Here is a 19,423-nt window from a genome sequence, read left to right on the forward strand (position 1 = left end):
GAAAACATCATTGGCAATCTCAAAATCCCAACTATGTTCCTCCAAAGAGAGAATCAAGTGATAAAGGAAAGCAAAAACTGAAAGGAAAAGATATGTTCAGTCCAAATTCATATTACTTCAGCTCTCCAAACCAAAAGTCTAGTTTCGGTCCTCAAACCAGCTCTCCAAATCGAAAGTCTAGTTTCGGTCCTCAAACCAGCTCTCCAAACCGAAAGTCTAGTTTCGGTCCTCAAACCAGCTCTCCAAACGAAAGTCTAGTTTCGGTCCCCAAACCAACTTCGGTCCCAAGACTAGTTTCGATCCTTTCATCAAATCAAACTTAGCAAAGGATATCAAAGGAAAGGGAAAGCTGAATTCTGAAAATCATAATAAGAAAATGTCAGCTAAACCTGGGATTCAAAAGAAAACACCTAAATCCTTTAACAACATACCAACTAATACACCAAAGTTTAAACAAGATAAAACTAAAATCAAGGTGTATACCATCAAAAGAAAAGATCAATTCACTCTAGTAAACCGAACATATTTAGTTGATATTTCTTCTTCAATTCCTTTTTCTATGAAAGACTCACCAGGACCCAAGAAACTTTGGGTTCTTAAATCTGCTTGAATTTGCAGGTTATACGTGACGAGCAGTTCGATGATGAATGGTATATAGACAGTGGATGCTCACGTCACATGACAGGAAGGAAGGAAGAGATGAGTTGGTTTTGGTCCCTAAAAGATGGTGGTTCTGTAAAGTATGGCAATAACTCGTATGGAACAATCAAAGGATATGGAATGATAACCAACGGAGACTTCTCAATTTGAAAAGTTGCATATGTGGAAGGATTGTAGCATAATCTTATCAGTGTGTCACAATTAGTTCTAGGCACAGGTCTGAAGGTATCATTTGATGATGAGGGCTCTGAGATAATTGACAAACAATCTAAAAGGATTCTGTTGAACTATGAACGTAAGGGAGAGATGTATCCTTTAAATCTCAATCCAATTCAAGGTAAACCAACGATATGTTTGCTATCAAAGGAGAATACTGATGAAAGCTGGTTGTGGCATCGACGCCTATCGCACCTTCACTTCAAAGATATCAATAAGTTGGTGTTTGGTGATCATGTTCGAGGCCTTCCTCTTCGAAAGTTTGATAAGGAACATTTGTGCGCAGCGTGTGAGATGGGTAAACAAAGCAGAAAGAGCCATCCTACACGAATGAATACAAAGATTGTTGAAGCTCTCGCACTTCTGCACATTAACTTATGTGGACCTTCAGCTATCGAAAGCTTCAGTGGGAGTAAGTTTATTCTTGTCACTGTAGATTACTTTTCTCGCTTCACCTGGGTTTACTTTCTTAAACAGAAATCAGATGCTACTCCTAAGTTGAAGGTGTTTATCAAGCAAGTTGAAGTACAATTAAGAAAGACGGTGAGGAATATTAGAAGCGACAATGGGCTGGAATTCAAAAATAAAGAATTTGAGGACTTTTTGGCAGACAAGGGGACGACTCACAACTTTTTAGCCCCTTATACACCACAACAGAATAGGATTGTTGAAAGACGAAACTGTTCTTTGTGTGAAGCAGCAAGAACCATGCTGAGCTTCGCTTCCCTGCCATTGTACTTCTGGGTCGACACTGTTGCAACCGCGTGCTATACTCAGAATCGATCCTTGCTCAACAAAAGATTCTCAATAACTCCATATGAGATCTTAAATAATCGGAAGCCTAATGTCAAATTTTTCCACATATTCGGTTCAAGATGCTTCATTTTCAATTCTAAAGAGAACCGAAACAAGTTTGACGTCAAAGCTGATGAGGTAATTTTTCTGGGTTACTCGCTAACATCAAAAGCATACAGAGTGTTGAACAAATGTTCTAAACAAATTGAAGAAACCTACTATGTGACCTTTGACGACAATTACATGAAGAAAGTTCAAAGGAGCGAATATGACTTAGGGGAAATCTTTCCTGAATCAGGTCAAGTCTCGGTTCCCATATCCAACTTGTTTGAGGAGTACATTCGGTTATTTCATGAACCAGAGAAAGCAGTACACTCAGAAGAAAATGCGGCAGACAACAAAATCGATAATCTCAAAAAGATTATAGATGATGTTGCTAAAGAAATAAAAATTGATCCTCCTAAACCGACATGTAGTCAATCCTCCACTGACTCTCCAAACAATTGTTCATTGTTCAAGGGGAGAGTTCATCAGCACCAAAGACAACCGAAATATCTTTCGAGAGGGAGAATCCAATTCTGACCACGACTCATAAAGGTCCAGGCGACGGGGAACATACAGTTCCAAACCCACCCAATAGTAGTCCAATCGAGGGGGAGAATCCAACTCCCACTAAGGATGAAAACTCGTATTCTGACAAAGGTTATTCTTCGCCAGTCGAGGGGGAGAAAGACAATGCAACTGATGAAGGTGATCAATCAGAACTTGAAGAGGAAGTAAATGCAGAGTTGGATCCAGCCTATGACCCAAATTATCCTCCTTTAGTAAAATGGACCAAGGATCATCCCAAAGCTCAAATTATTGGAGAATCATCTGAGAAATTCCTTACTCATTCTCAGTTGAAAGCGAAACAAACTGCATTATTCTCTAAAGTTAAATTCTGTATGTTTAACTCGTTTGTCTCCAAGGTAGAGTCGAAAATGGTTAATGTTGCACTTGATCATTTTGATTGGGTTCAAGCAATGCATGATGAGCTCCATGAGTTCGAACGCAATCGAGTTTGGAGGCTGATTCCCACACCAAAGGATGCTTCAGTTGTTGGCTTGAAATGGGTCTTCAGGAACAAATTGGACAAAGAGGGAAATGTTATTAGAAACAAGGCTCAGTTGGTAGTAAAAGGATATTTCCAAGAGGAAGGAATAGACTATGAGGAAACCTTCGCTCCTATAGCAAGGTTGGAATCTGTTAGAATCTTTCTGGCATATGCCGCTCATAAAAACTTCGAATTCTTCCAAATGGATGTGGAATGTGCTTTCCTGAATGGAGAACTAGAAGAAACGATGTATGTTGAGCAACCTCCCGGGTTCGTGAACGAGAAGTTTCCTGATCATTGCTATGTGCTGGATAAAGTTGTATATGGTTTAAAGCAAGCACCGAGAGCCTGGTATGAAACGTTAACTCACTTTCTGAAAATTTCGAAATTTAACGAAGGTTCGGTTGACCCAACCTTCTTTCGAAATAAAGAAGGAGAACATCTAATGATAGTTCAGATTTATGTCGATGACATCATCTTTAGCTCCATGAATCCTTGTGATGTGTGTGAAACGAGCTAGTTTTATTCCTACTTTTAGTTGATTAATTAAGCACACAAAGGTAGTGAACCTGTCTTTTAGTGGTATAGTTAAATAAGTAGGGTGTCGAACTCAGGGAACAGAAATTAATCTAATAACTAATTTTAACTAAGCAAATAATAAAAGTAAAAAGGTTTTTCTCTAGTTTTACAAGACTAGAAACTTAAACACAGTACTTAAGCACTTAATTAACTAAACAATTAAAGCAAATGACAAATTCACCAAATTTAATAAAGGGTTTCTGTTTAGGTTCAATCAATTCACTCTTATGGTTATTTAAATGATAGATCAATTGTTATTGGTTACCAACTATAGTGGTTAGGTTCATGTTCATTACTACTAACCCTTAGACAATTAATAATTCAAGCAGTGGCCAATTGTTTAAACTAATTAATTCTCTAGTTCAATTGTTTGGATTAAATAAGATTTGTAATTGGTTAATCAAGTTGGTGTTTCAATTAACCTCTTGTTTGTTGGTTTCTCAAACAAGCTCACACATTAATTTACCCATTCTCTAATTAATCCTAGTTTCATAGTCATTATTCCTAGGCATATGATAAAGTATTCACATAACATATGAGGTTAAGAACTAAGAGATGTTCATGCAGCTTAAGTGCCTTCCAATTAACAGAAAATAGTTGTTATTAATGCATAAGGTTCTTTAACAAACTTAATTTAATAAAATCACCAAATAACAATCAATCAAAAAGTAATGATTAAACCATAGGAGTAACTTGGTCTTCCCCAACAGAAACAAAACGAATTTAGTTCATAGTCATAGCAAAAACAAACTCAAACACAAATTCAACTAGGCTAAACATGCTTAATTCCTAAGGTTAAGTGGAATGAATAACATAAATTGCTTTGATTCTTCAAAGGATTGAAGGTCAGGGTTTCTCAGCTCTTCCAAGGGTTCTTCAATCGCAGGTGCAGCTCCCAAAACGCCAGAAGTCTCCCCAATTCGGATAAAGGTTCGATATTTATAGTTATCACAAAACAGGGGCTACTCGGCGATTAGAATCGTCGACTCACCGAGTACAGGTACAATCCATATATTGCCAGGAGTCTTTATCTTCGGGAATATTCTTGGGTACTCACCGAGTAGCCTCGCGGACTCGCCGAGTAGGAGTGTGTTATTCCTTCATTCTTCAACCTTTGGTCTCTAGTTGCTTCTCCTTGTTCCCTTTTACTTCCAAGCATGCCTTTTGGACTAAAAACAAAATTCAAACATTATTAAGTACCTTTTGTCCACATTATGCACATAATTAGCTAAAAATGAATAAAAATGTATGCTAACATATGACTAATTATGCAAATATCAAAATACCTCACACTTGACTTTTGCTTGCCCCCAAGCAAAACTAAATTTTAACACATTAGAACCACATATGACAACTCCAATCTTACCCAGCCATTATGCCAAGACCGCAACGCATGCATTTGTGTCTAAAATTTTTGTAAATACCCCCATACTCCAAATACTCACAATCCTCATAAACATTCGCCCACTCACCCTGAACTATGCTCATTTTATGCATCCCTCCGAATGCATCCTCAGAAAACCTCTTAACCTCAAGGTATTTTTGGTTGAGCAACCCAAGCATACATAATCTAGATAATTACAATTTATGATACCACATTGGAGCACTTTGGAATTCTTTATTTCTTTGACATTTGATCTTTGATTTCTTTGAATTCACCACCTTGTTGTTTGATCTTTGGTATCTTCAACTTTTTGAATTTCTTCGGAATTTTGATCTTTTGATCTTCACTTTAATTACTCCAAAATTCTTCAAACTTTTCTTGCAATTCTCTATTTTTTTTACATGTACCTCACTTTTTCACTCAAAACCTACATGCTTAAGCAGGGGCGCTCAACTTCAACCTTTATTAGTTAAAGATAACAATCTTCCTAGATACATTTCTGGTACAGGATGCTAAACATATTCCATCCCTCAGGTTGAGCGAGGTCGTGTTTTTGTCCTATGATTTCACTGGAATAAGGAAGCCACAAATGCACTAGAACGTATATAGGCTCAACTAAACATTTGGGTTTTCATGTAGTTATCAACACAATTCTAACATGGAATCCTAATTGCTTTTACCAACTTTTTCTAAATTAATTCCTAAGTAATATTTTTGGTATGCAAAAATTTATTATTTTTTAAAATAGACCTAAATTAGGATATTAAGATTCTCAATTTACTAAGATGACGTCAACCCCATACCCCACACTTAGTTTATGCAATGCCCTCATTGCATGTTATGCATAAAAAAACATTAAATATAGAGAGAATTGGAACAAACTCCCTTGGGGTAGCAGTCGCTAGGTCGATATCTCTTCTCTTCACCTCCATCTTCAATTGACTTTAGACATGGGAACAACTCATCCATGCATTGGTAGTCAAAATCTCATGTGGTGGACATGCAAATAACTCAAAAACGTAAGACAAAGCTCCTAGAAACCTCCAGTAATGACTCTTTATGAAAATGGACAAGTACTACAGTGAAAGTGCCCAAAACAGCTCTGGAATTCGAAAAATGTTGACAAACTCAGCGAGTAGTATCGTGTACTCGGAGAGTTCATTGCGACATTACAGTTTAATCGCGAAATTACCCATGTACTCGCCGAGTAGGCTAGGTGCACTCGGCGAGTAAGCGATGTATTGAATTTTTTTTGTCCAGCTCGTTTTTTTTTCTTGATTAAGGTTCTGAAATGGGGGTATTTTAGTGACCCTACTTCAGTAGCAACTCTCTCTCTCACTCCCCACTCTAACGGACTCAATCTTAATGGAAAAACTTCACACTCTCAATTGAAAATTCCTTACTTTAACTTTGACCCTTAAGACTTCTATATGCATCCTAGCCTTCCAATTCTGAAAAAAATGCAAACAAAAGTGAAAGCAAACAAACAAAAGTCCTAACAAAAAATAAAATCATCCAAGTTCAACAAGTTGTCCAAATCAAACATCACGAAAATAAATTAAAAACACAAAAGAAACATTCTTCATTCTTCATCATCCATGTCGCTTCCTCCAGCTCCACGTCCTCCTCCTTCATTGCCTCTCCTCATCCTTTCCTCCCAATTCATAATGTAGGGATAGCCGGGTCTGGGTCTCGGTGCGATGTTCATTTGTTGGAAGAGATATTCAAATGATTGATTATTATAATTGACCCCTCTTCTAATATTATCTAAATATCGCCGGTACTCAACTTGATTCCATCCATCGTTCTCTTCCTCCACCGGAATAACCGGTGGGTCTTCTCGTACCCGCTCACTTAGTTGCCTCACTCGCCTTCCCGGCTCCTCAGGGATAACCGGCTCATCCGCATGTGGAATAGAAAAAGAATCTCCAAACTTCTCCGTAATCCTTGCCCTCCTATATAATGTTGTGTTGAACGGAGGGGGAGAAATGACCGTCAGCGCCCTTGCCTCTTGCAAATCCAATATTCCAAATGACCTTGCAAGCCTCGTCACAAACATCCCTCCATTGATCTTGGAGTTCACCTTCTCCTTAACAGCCCCTTCCGCAAGATACTTAGCTATGCATTAGGGAAGATTGCAGAAAACATCGAGAGTAATAATACTCCAAAGATAGAAGATGTTAAGGGTCGGGACCTTGTCCCAGTCCTTCCGCATATTAATCGTGCTGGCAACGAAATGATGAATGAGACGGTGGATCGGTGAACGAATGTGACCCTCCTGTGTGGTAGATGGGATGTACACCCGGTTAGCAATAGTATTCCACCAGGTAGAAGCAACCACTACCTCGGGGAGATCTTTGTGGCAATTCTCTAAGAAAGCTTCAAAATCTTCATTCAACATAGTGCTTTGTTCATAGATTCCAAGCCTCCATGAAAATTCTGTTATGCTGCATTATCGCAGCTCCCCACCAAGAGAAAAGGAAATTACATTGGGATTGTAGTACTCACTACCACCTCGGAATGAGATGGTAGCAAAAAAGTCCCAACATAATTCAGCGTAGACCGGCTCTTGAATTTTGAATAACTGTAACCAACCATCACATATGATGGTTGAATCCCCCATATTACATTCTTTCACCAAATATGGTGTCAGCTCTTCTTCCAAACCAACCTTCCCCAGCCAATCCCAGTCCACTGCATTGGGTAAGTGAATCTCTTTCTGTTTCAAAGCCTCTAACTTGTTTTTGGAACGGGCTTGAGATGATTTGGAGGTGATTTGGAGAAACAAGAGCCACGGGATGTCCCCTTGGCTTCCCCCTCTTGAAGTCTGACCTCTTCTGGACATGGTACCTGCATAACAACATTAAGAAAGCACAAACAAACAACACTCATCAATTAAAATCGAATAAAACAGATCTCTATAGCCTCCTACTCGCCGAGTTCATATCCTACTCGGCGAGTAGGATGAACATCGGGACCAGATTCATGCCGAATGTATATGGGTCATCCAAAACACCCAATTTTGCATAGGGGTTTAATGTACTAAGTCCAATAACCACTAATCCAAAAGAAATTTCTCCTAACACTTCCTAATTCAGGGTAAAATCAAAACCCTAGAAATTGAGGAAACCTCTAAATCCAAATTTAGACAAAATAAGGGCAAAGAAGTGATAAAGCTTTAACCTTTGATGAGTTTTAAGTGTAAAAATCATACCTTTACTCCTGAAAGTTGAAGATTCGGGAAAAAATCAAAGGAATCGCTTGAGAGTGGCTGTGCATGGCGAGTGTGTGGGTAAAATGAGTGAAAACCCTTTTTTCACAGATTATAAACCGTTTGTGTAAGTTGGCTACTCGCCGAGTAGAACTGCATTTACGCGATTTTTTGGTTATTTTGACAAGTACTCGCCGAGTACACGTACCTACTCGGCGAGTAAAGCTTGCAGTTTGACAAAAATTGAATTTTTTTTCTAATTTTTGACCCACCACCCCACACTCTAGGCATTGCTTGCCCTCAAGCAATCATTTAGAACATATTTTCAAAAGAAGATGAATGAAAAAGATCCTAAGAAATTAAAAAGAAAGTAGAGGAAAAAGAAATGCAAACTCTGAACTCGGGTTGCCTCCCAGAAGCGCTTCTTTTTAAGGAGTCATTAGCTGGACTCCTCCCATTCTACGTGGCTGCAATCCCTTCCAGCAACATCAACTCTTCCATGCCTTCATTCCTTGGGACTCCTTCTTCATACTTTTTGACCCTATGTCCATTGACCTTGAAAGGGGTACCATCTTTTGACAATAGCTCTATAGCACCATGTGGAAACACCTTCTTCACTAGAAAAGGACCATCCCATCTTGACTTCAGTTTTCCCGAGAAGAGTTTTAGCCTTGAATTAAAGAGCAACACCTTTTTCCCTTCATGAAATTCTTTATTTGTCTTGATCCTCTTGTCATGCCAACTCTTGGTTTTCTCTTTATAGATTAAAGAACTAGTGTAAGCATCATTTCTAAGTTCCTCAAGAGCATTCATTTGCATTAACCGGTTGTTCTTGAGCCCCTCCATGTTGAAGTTGCGCATCTTTAAAGCCCAAAAAGCTTTATGCACTATCTCCACTGGTAAATGACATTGCTTTCCATAAACTAACCTATATGGTGTAGTACCAATAGGTGTTTTAAAAGTTGTTCGAAGGCCCATAGTGCATCATCTAGCTTATCCGACCATTCTTTTCGATTGCTCCCCACCGATTTCTCCAAGATTCTCTTTAAAGCTCTATTTGTCACTTCAGTTTGTCCACTAGTTTGTGGATGGTAGGATGTAGAAAATTTATGGGTTACCCCATATTTCCTTAGCACCTTCTCTAGTTGATCATTGGCAAAATGAGTGCCTCAGTCACTAATAAGAGCTTTTGGGACCCCAAATCTCGAAAATGCTTTCTTCGAAAACCGCACCACCACCCGACCATCATTAGTTGGCAAAGCTTGTGCCTCTGCCCACTTGGATACATAATCTACCGCCACTAAAATGTACTTGTTGCCTTTGGACATGGGAAATTGTCCCATGAAATCGATCCCCCAAACATCAAATACTTCGCACACTTGAATACTATGTTGTGGCATTTCATTTTGGGAAGAAATGTTTCCCGCTCTTTGACATGCATCACATTCTTTGACAAATGGGGTTGCATCTTTAATAGTCGTGGGCCAATAAAACCCAATGTCAAATATCTTCTTACCAGTGTAATGTGCTCCATGATGTCCACCTGTGGGCCCGCTATGACAATGCTCCAAAATCTGGCGGCTTTCCTTCCCGAACATGCATCTTCGTATGATCCCATCCGCACAGCTCCGAAAGAGGTATGGCTCATCCTAAAAGTAATACTTTATTTCGGTAAAGAATTTCTTCTTTTGTTGACTGCTAAAATCTTTTGGGATGTATTTGCTAGCTAAGTAATTGGCTATATCTGCGAACCAAGGCTCTTCTCCCGCGGTCACCATAATATACTCGTCCGGGAAGTCATCTCCAACTTTGTCTTCTTGCAGTTGTAGGTTTTCTAGCCTCGATAAATGGTCGGCTGCTACATTCTCCATTCCTTTCTTGTCACGTATCTCGATATCAAACTCTTGAAAAAGTAGAACCCATCGTATCAATCTTGGTTTGGGATCCTGTTTGGCAAACAAATACTTGATAGCAGAGTGGTCAGTAAAAACAGTTGTTTTGGATAAAACCAAATAAGGGCGGAATTTATCAAAGGCATACACCACAGCTAATAATTCTTTTTCAGTGGTGGTGTAATTCTCTTGGGCCGGATTTAGAGTTTTACTAGCATAATATATAGGTCAAAAGTGCTTATCAACCCTTTGACCAAGGACAGCTCCTAATGCAAAATCACTAGCATCACACATTATTTCAAAAGGTAAATCCCAATTTGGAGCAACAATGATCGGGGCATTAGTCAATTTTTCTTTTAAGAATTCAAATGCCTCTAAACACTCTTTAGTAAAATTAAATGGTGCATCTTTTAAGAGTAATTGTGTTAGAGGTCTAGTTATTTTAGAAAAATCTTTTATAAAACGCTGGTAAAAACCCGCATGACCAAGAAAACTTCTAATGCCCTTCACATTAGTTGGTGGGGGTAATTTGGCAATGGTGTCAATCTTTGCCCGATCCACTTCAATTCCCATTTTGGAAACCTTGTGGCCTAAAACTATACCCTCCTTGACCATAAAGTGACATTTCTCCCAGTTGAGGACCAAGTCGGTTTTTTCACACCTAGCAAGCATTAGGTCAAAATTTGTGAGACAATCATGGAAGGAAGATCCAAAAACAGAAAAATCGTCCATAAAAACTTCCATGAATTTTTCCACCATATCGTGGAATATGGCTGTCACACACCTTTGAAATGTCGCGGGTGCATTGCATAGCCCAAAGGGCATGCGTCGATAAGCAAAAGTCCCATTTGGGCAAGTAAATGTGGTCTTTTCTTGGTCCATTGGGTCTATGGGTATTTGGAAATAACCCGAAAATCTGTCTAGAAAGCAATAATAACTATGACCCGATAATCTTCCTAACATTTGATCAATAAAAGGTAAGGGAAAATGGTCTTTACGAGTGGCATCGTTTAGCTTTCGATAATCGATGCACACTCTCCAACCGGTTACCGTTCTTGTCGGAATAAGCTCATTCTTTTCATTGGTTATGACCGTCATCCCTCCTTTCTTGGGCACCACTTGGACCGGACTCACCCATGAACTGTCGGAAATGGAATATATAATCCCCGCATCTAAAAGCTTGACCACTTCTTTCTTGACCACCTCTTGCATATTTGGGTTTAGTCTTCTTTGGTGCTGCACAACCGGCTTTGCTCCTTTTTCCAAGTTAATCTTGTGAGAACAATAAGAGGGGCTTATCCCCTTGATGTCGGTGATGCTCCATGCTATGGCCCGCTTTCGCTTCTTCAAAACTTGTACTAGCTCTTCCTTTTCAGATTCAGAGAGGTCAGATGCTATTATCACTGGCTTTTGATGACCATCTTCAAGGAAAGCATACTCCAAATGTTCTGGTAACATTTTGAGCTCAGTTTTCGGGTTTTGATGGTTGTACTCGCCGAGTGCAGGTAAAGGACTCGGCGAGTTGGAAGCTGAATTCACGTTTTCCATTTTTTCTTCGCTTGGACTCGGCAAGTAGATCGGCCCTACTCGGCGAGTTGATGTGGCAGATTGTTTCATCAATTCTTCAAACTCATCTTCTTCTAGCAGCCTCTCGATCTCCATTAAGTCTTTTTCAGCATCAAATTCTTCATCACAAATGATGGACTTGTTGGGATCTTCACCTTCTCACTCCTCCATTAATTCATCAAGCATGTCAATTGAGAACACCATGTCATCACTATTCCTTGCATACTTCATAGCTTGATCCACCCCAAAAGTAACCGAATCATCTCCTACCCGCAATGTAAGCTTCGAATCTCTCATGTCTACTATAGCACTTGCCGTGTTGAGGAAGGGTCTTCCAAGGATGATTGGGACTTGAGGATCTGCCTCCATGTCTAGAATTATGAAATCAGCAGGAAATACAAACTTGTCCACCTTAACCAATAAGTATTCACATATTCCTCTTGGGAAAGTGACTGTCTTCTTTGCTAAGTGCAGGTAAGGGACTCGGCGAGTTTGAAGCTGAATTCACGTTTTCCATTTTTTCTTCGCTTGGACTCGGCGAGTAGATCGGCCCTACTCGGCGAGTTGATCTGGCAGATTATTTCATCAATTCTTCAAACTCAGCTTCTTCTAGCAGCCTCTCGATCTCCATTAAGTCTTTTTCAGCATCAAATTCTTCATCACAAATGATGGACTTGTTGGGATCTTCACCTTCGCACTCCTCCATTAATTCATCAAGCATGTCAATTGAGAACGCCATGTCATCACTATTCCTTTCATACTTTATAGCTTGATCCACCCCAAAAGTAACCGAATCATCTCCTACCCGCAATGTAAGCTTCGAATCTCTCATGTCTACTATAGCACTTGTCATGTTGAGGAAGGGTCTTCCAAGGATGATTGGGACTTGAGGATTCGCCTCCATGTCTAGAATTATGAAATCAGCGGGAAATACAAACTTTTCCACCTTGACCAATAAGTCTTCACATATTCCTCTTGGGAAAGTGACTGTCTTCTTTGCTAAGTGAATCGCCATACGAATTGGTCTTGGTTCTGGGAGATCCAGCTTCTTGAAAAATGAATAAGGCATTAAATTCACACTTGCTCCTGAATCAGCCAAAGCATGAGTGGTAGCCAAGTTGCCAAATTGGCAAGGTAAAGTCAAGCTTCCCGGGTCACCCTTCTTTTATGGTAGTTTGTTGAGCATGGCAACTGAGCAATTCTCATTAAGTACCACCTTTTTCACTTCCTCCATCTTCCTTCTATTTATAAGAAGTTCCTTAAGGAATTTCGCATATTTTGGCATTTGTGCGACAGCTTCAATGAAGGGTATGTTGATTTGAAGAGCTTTAATGTGATCTAGAAACTTCTGGTACTCTTCTTCCTATTTTTCTCTCTTAGCTCGGGCTGGATATGGCATTGGAGGCTGAAAGGGTTTTTCAGGAATCTGATTTTTCGGATTTGGTAATGGACTCGTCGAGTCCATATCGTGGATTCGGCGAGTAGGTTCTGCAGATTGAGGATTTTGACTTTTGTCTTGAGTTTCTTCATCTTCCTTTTGCATTTCTTTGGGTGCTTCATTCTGAATAGGGGCCAGAGGAGTGATTATCTTCCCACTTCTTGTTGTGACTATGTTTATATGCACGCCTCGTGGGTTATTTTTGGTTTTACTAGGAAGTTCGCCCAGTGATCTTTGGTTGATTTGTTGAGCAAGTTGCCCTAGCTGCATTTCTATGTTGTGGATAGATGTTTGCTGGTCTCTAAGCATGGTCCTTGTTTCTTGAATTACAGCATCATGATCACTATGTCTCTTTTCTGAAGAGGCTACAAATTTGGTAAGCATTTCTTCCAAACTTGGTTTTCTTTCTTGTGTCGGCTCCTCCTTTTGGTAAAAACCTCTTCCTTTCTGCCTGAACTTCTCCTCCTTAGCCTTCTTGTACTCTTCATAAGGGAGCCACTCTTTATTTGGTTTTCGCCAATCTTCATCATATCGTTCCCCACTTGAGTAACAAACTTGCACCTTCTTGTTGCCATTTTCATCCAAGTCGCAGTCTCTAGTAAGATGAGGCCCATTGCAGTTTTCACACCCCACCCGTATAGCATGTATTATTTGGTCCATTTTGTCCATCCTCCTATCCATGTTTTTCAACATGGCCATCACTGCCGATAAGTCTTCTGAAGTTGCATAGGCGGACCCCCTTGTTACATCAGTTCTTGGACTATGGTATTCTCTAGAATGCTTAGAGAATTCTTCAATTAGCTGCTTTATCACTGGAGGTGCCTTCTTCGTAAGTGGACCTTGCGAGTCAAGCAATTGCCTTGTGGTAACATTTACTCCATCATAAAAGATGGAGACTTCTTGCTGACTATTGAGGTCGCGATGTGGGCAATTCCTTAACAAGCTCTTGTACCTCTCCTAAGCTTCATATAGTGACTCTCCGGCTTGTTGTTCAAAGTTGGCTATGGCTTTCTTGAGCTTGGATATCTTGGATGGTGGGCAGAATTGATCAATGAACTCTTCTTTCAGCTGGGCCCATATAGTGATGGATTCGGGGGGGTAGTGACTTGAGCCAATCCTTAGCAGCACCCTTCAAAGTAACTGGAAGCATGCAAAGTAGCTGAGTTTCCCGAGGCATGTTGGGAACATTGAAATAATCAGCTACATCATTGACTTCATCCAAGTGCTTGTAGGCGTCTTCGTGATCCTTGCCAGTGAAAGGGATCTCTTTAAGTAAAGATAGGATATGACCCTTAAGCTCAAAAGTAGTAGTTGTGGGAATTTCGGGCTGCACAAGTCTCGGGCCCGTGTCATCGCGCATCCTCTTCTTCCATTCTCCTATGGGGACTTCATCGATATTAGCCATAGTGATAACTAAATCATCCTCAAAATCGGATTCGTGCTCGTATGTAGGTTCTTCTTCTTCCTCGGTCTCGTACTCGGTGTCTTCTTTAATTGGGTCTTCGATTGTTAGAGAGGCGTTGGATGCTCCTGATTTGCTGCTCTTCTTCTTGCTGAAAACGGACTTGAGGTTCTTTAGTGGAGAATTCTTTGAAGAAGCGGATTCTCCAACGGCTTTTCCTTTGTTCCTCCTTAGTGCGGATTCCGGGTCTTCGAGAGGAGGAACCAGTGGTGTATCAGATCCTCGGGTCATGAAACAACTGCAAACAAACAATAAAACGCGTAAAAAGAACAAAAAATTTGAAACAGAACGAAAATGAAAAAAAATTTGGCAAACAGCAGGCAACTCGCCGAGTAGGTGCGATTGCACTCGGCGAGTATCCTATTTTCTACTAAAATATTAAACCTAATCAATAGACTTCTAAAAAGAACTAATAATTTCTAAAACCTAACCTACTTACTGTATTACTGAAAAATAACTTTGTGCAAGAAAAACTTACACAAAGGATCGATAAAATTAGGAACTAGACTTAATTTTTGAACCGTCCCTCGGCAACGGCGCCAAAAACTTAATGTGTGTGAAACGTGCTAGTTTATTCCTACTTTTAGTTGATTAATTAAGCAGACAAAGGCAGTGAACCTGTATTTTAGTGGTATAGTTAAATAAGTAGGGTGTCGAACTCAGGGAACGGAAATTAATCTAATAACTAATTTTAACTAAGCAAGTAATAAAAGTAAAAAGGTTTTTCTCTAGTTTTACAAGACTAGAAATTTAAACACAGTACTTAAGCACTTAATTAACTAAACAATTAAAGCAAATAACAAATTCACCAAATTTAATAAAGGGTTCCTGTTTAGGTTCAACCAATTCACTCCTATGGTTATTTAAATGATAGATCAATTGTTATTGTTTACCAACTATAGTGGTTAGGTTCATGTTCATTACTACTAACCCTTAGACAATTAATCAATTCAAGCAGTGGCTAATTGTTTAAACTAATTAATTCCCTAGTTCAATTGTTTGAATTAAATAAGATTTGTAATTGGTTAATCAAGTTGGTGTTTCAATTAACCTCTTGTTTGTTGGTTTCTCAAACAAGCTCACACATTAATTTACCCATTCTCTAATTAATCCTAGTTTCATAGTCATTATTCCTAAGCATATGATAAAGTGTTCACATAACATATGAGGTTAACAACTAAGAGATGTTCATGCACCTTAATTGCCTTCCAATTAACAGAAAATAGTTGTTATTAATGCGTACGGTTCTTTAACAAACTTAATTTAATAAAATCACCAAATAACAATCAATCAAAAAGTAATGATTAAACCATAGGAGTAACTTGTTCTTCCCTAACAGAAACAAAACGAATTTAGTTCATATTCATAGCAAAAACAAACTCAAAAACAAATTCAACTAGGCTAAACATGCTTAATTCCTAAGGTTAAGTGGAATGAATAACCTAAATTGCCTTGATTCTTCAAAGGATTGAAGGTCACTCTTCCAAGGGTTCTTCAATCGCAGGTGCAGCTCTCAAAACGCCAGAAGTCTCCCCAATTCGGATAAAGGTTCGATATTTATAGTTATCACAAAACTGGGGATACTCGGCGAGTAGACTCGTGGACTCGCCGAGTACAGGTACAATCCGTATATTGCCAGGATTCTTGACTTATCTTCAGGAATATTCTTGGGTACTCGTCGAGTAGGAGTGTGTTATTCCTTCATTCTTCAACCTTTGGTCTCTAGTTGCTTCTCCTTGTTCCCTTTTACTTCCAAGCATGCCTTTTGGACTGAAAACAAAATTCAAACATTATTAAGTACCATTTGTCCACATTATGCACATAATTAGCTAAAAATGAATAAAAATGTATGCTAACATATGACTAATTATGCAAATATCACCTAGCTTAACGGCTGAATTCAGAAAGTTGTTGGAGACTAAATTTGAAATGAGCGCAATGGGTCCAATTAACTTTTTTCTTGGTTTAAATATTAGACAGGGACCAGAAGGTATCTTTATTAACCAGGAGGCCTATACAAAGAACTTGCTGGCGAAATTCGGTATGATGGGAGATTCGAAAGTGAAGGTTCCTATGGCGTTTGGAACTAAGTTAACACCTTCTCTGGAAAAACCTGCAGTTGACATAACACTATATCAACAAATGATAAGGTCCCTTATGTATCTAACAGCTAGTAGACCGGATATAATGTTTTCTGTTTGTTATTGTGCTAGGTTTCAAGATAATCCAAGAGAACCTCACATGTTAGCTGTGAAAAATATTTATCATTACCTTAAGCGAACCTTATCTCTCGGTCTCTGGTACCCTGCTAGATCAGGATTCTTCATTCAAGCTTTTTCTGATGCTGATCTTAGAGGATGTGGTCTAGACCGAAAGAGCACTACAGGTGGATGTCAATTCCTTGACGGTAAACTAGTTAGCTGGCAGTCCAAGAAGCAAACCTGTGTGTCACTTTCAACAGCCGAAGCTGAGTATATAGTTGCTGCATCTTGTACTTCACAAGTAATATGGATTCAAAGTCAACTAAGAGATTACGGGCAGAGTATGAAGAAGATTCCTCTTTATTGTGACTCCGAAAGTGCAATCAGAATATGTCACATTCCAATGCAACACTCAAAGACAAAGCATATAGCACTAAGATATCATTTTATCAAGGATCATGTAGAAGATGGGAACGTGGAAGTGCATTTCGTTCGCTCCTCTGATCAATTGGTAGATATATTCACTAAAGCCTTACCTGAAGTGAGCTTCAATAAAATATTACAAGGCCTAGGTATGATGGAAGCAGAGTCTGTACTGAATCCATCAATCTCTCACTAAAATATTAGACAAGCGAAATAGAGCGAATGCTCGGTCTATTTCGGTTCCGGATTTTTTTTGGGAATCGAACGCTCGGTCTATCTCGGTCCCATAAACTTTACGAACCGAAATGAAGGGAAAAATTGTTCTCAAAAGGATATCTTAGTGAAAACAAAAGAAGGTCACATTTGTGAAATGAAATGAAGAAGGTCGAAAACAATAAAGAACGCTCGGTCTATCTCGGTCCCATAAACTTTTGGGAACTGAAATGAAGGGAAAAATTGTGCTCAACCAAAGGCGAATGTGATTGTGAAAACTGAATCTGCCCAACCGAATGTCAAAGTCACAACCGAACCCAAGGGTAATGAAGCTTCGGGTTCTGGTTCCCAAGATAAGAAGAAGGAGTTTGAAGGTGATAGTGATGATGATGTTGAAGAGACTATTGTTGAGGCTCTTAAAAGAAAGAAGAGAGAAAGAGAGTTGAATAAAACTTTAAAGATTGTGAAGGATGCTGAGGAGAAAGAAAGGAGGAACAAGGAGGAAAAAGATGCCTTAAACTGTAAAAAGGCCTTATTTCTTCTTTGGACAAAAGAGACACTTATCAATCAGGCTATAGAGCTTCCAAGTGTTTACTGGTTGGAACCTATTGCTTCGTTTGATTGTGACAACTCTAAGGACTCATAGTTTAACAAGCCAATTACACGAAAGGCATTTACATTTCACTGTTTTGATTCAACTGTTGATGTTCCTTTTCCTCATCCAAAAGTTGATCGTGAGCTAATCGACTTTTTCTTAAAGTATGGTCAACCGTAGTACCTGACATGGAGCACACAGAAGATTGTCATTGTCAAGGTACTCAAACCTTCGCCTGCTGGGAAGTTCGTGAATGTCAATTTCAAAATCACACGAGGGTCAGCAAACTCTGTGTCAATTATTTCCCTAGCTAATCTTCCGAATTTAAATCCATATGATTGGATTCTTTTGTTCAACATTCTGTTCACTAATCTAAAAGAATATGAGCCAATATTGGATCACTTGAAGAGGATGTTGGCTTCCTACATCCATGAGGTTGCTACTATGGATTAGGAGATAGCGAAAGTTATGAACAAGAAACCAACTGCCAAGACCACACCGAAACCAGGAGATGTGAACCGTATAAAGATGGGCCAAATTGATTCTACACATCTCACTATGATGTTTACAAAGGGTGAAGCTCACAAATTTCTGTTCCCTCTGGTTGATAAACATTTGTTTTCAACAGACTGTTTGGAGCATATTATCAACATTATTCATCGGTGTAAGGAGAACTTAGAGGCAGATAAGAAGAACTTTATAGACATGCTGAGATGGTACATAACGTTTCGACATCATCTGTTGGCTGTCATACCAAAGGTGTTCAAAACAATAAAGAATGTCTATGTTGATCAACCAAAGTGAGCTTTCGGCTCCATTGATGCAAAGGGGGAGATTGTTGAGTTTATTTGTGTTGCGTCATGGGCTTATATTTTGTATCCAGACTGGGCATGTCCATCCGTGATTATCTAGTAGGGTTAAACTATAAATATACATGCATGTATGCATTAGATTAGAGTTGTTAATTACGTTTATTATTTTGTAACCCTAAATAACTCTACAGTCGAAGTTCTTAATCGAGCTCTTCTGAGGTGTTGAAGTATTAATAATACGACTCATTCAAAGCCATTCTCGTGTTCATAGTTACGTTCTTTATTGTTTGACTGCACAGAATCTAACGATCCTGATTGAAATTTGTTTCAACAATATCCATTCTAAGCTTTCTTGATCCAAACTATTATCCCTTTAATACACTAAAATAAAATCGCAAACTCATTTCCATAACACAAGGTACATCCATATATATATGTTTATACTACAATAATTGACCTACTCTTATGGCTTAATACTTTAAGACAACATTTAAGCACCAATGGTTCCTTTTTACTTTAACAAGGTAAATATTCCATTACCTTAAGTAGAACTTTTTCAATAAATGAGTTTTTTCTAAAGTTCATGTTGGAAAAATATCACTCTTCAAAACCGTTAGTCTTCATGGTTTCATTTTGTTCCATGATTGGTATTTCAAGTGTTAACTCTAATTTTCTACACCTTTTTATATCATTGGATAATTTTTTTAAAGAACACAAGGATACTACATTTCTTGTTACGCTGATCATCTCTAAGTTTGACGCCACAGTATAATTACTTTGGATAATTCGATGCAGAAACACTCAATCATTCAATCATTATATTTGAAAATGGAAAAAGTCTTTTACCAACAAATTTATTAGAGCCTATATAAAAGTGACAATC

General features: G+C 38.8%; 1 non-coding gene and 1 pseudogene across 1 annotated transcript; both read left to right on the forward strand.

Annotated features, from left to right (window-relative positions):
* Positions 1-1,111: 1,111 nt before the first annotated feature.
* Positions 1,112-17,779, forward strand: LOC145089147 (uncharacterized; annotated as a pseudogene).
* LOC145091184 (small nucleolar RNA R71) lies at positions 13,748-13,854 on the forward strand. Its single transcript, XR_013702071.1, has one exon. It is a non-coding gene; the product is annotated as a small nucleolar RNA R71 (small nucleolar RNA).
* Positions 17,780-19,423: the final 1,644 nt, after the last annotated feature.

This window comes from Lactuca serriola, chromosome 2 (genome assembly GCF_051521515.1).
Source record: "Lactuca serriola cultivar US96UC23 chromosome 2, Lser_US96UC23_V15, whole genome shotgun sequence".
NCBI lineage: Eukaryota > Viridiplantae > Streptophyta > Magnoliopsida > Asterales > Asteraceae > Lactuca > Lactuca serriola.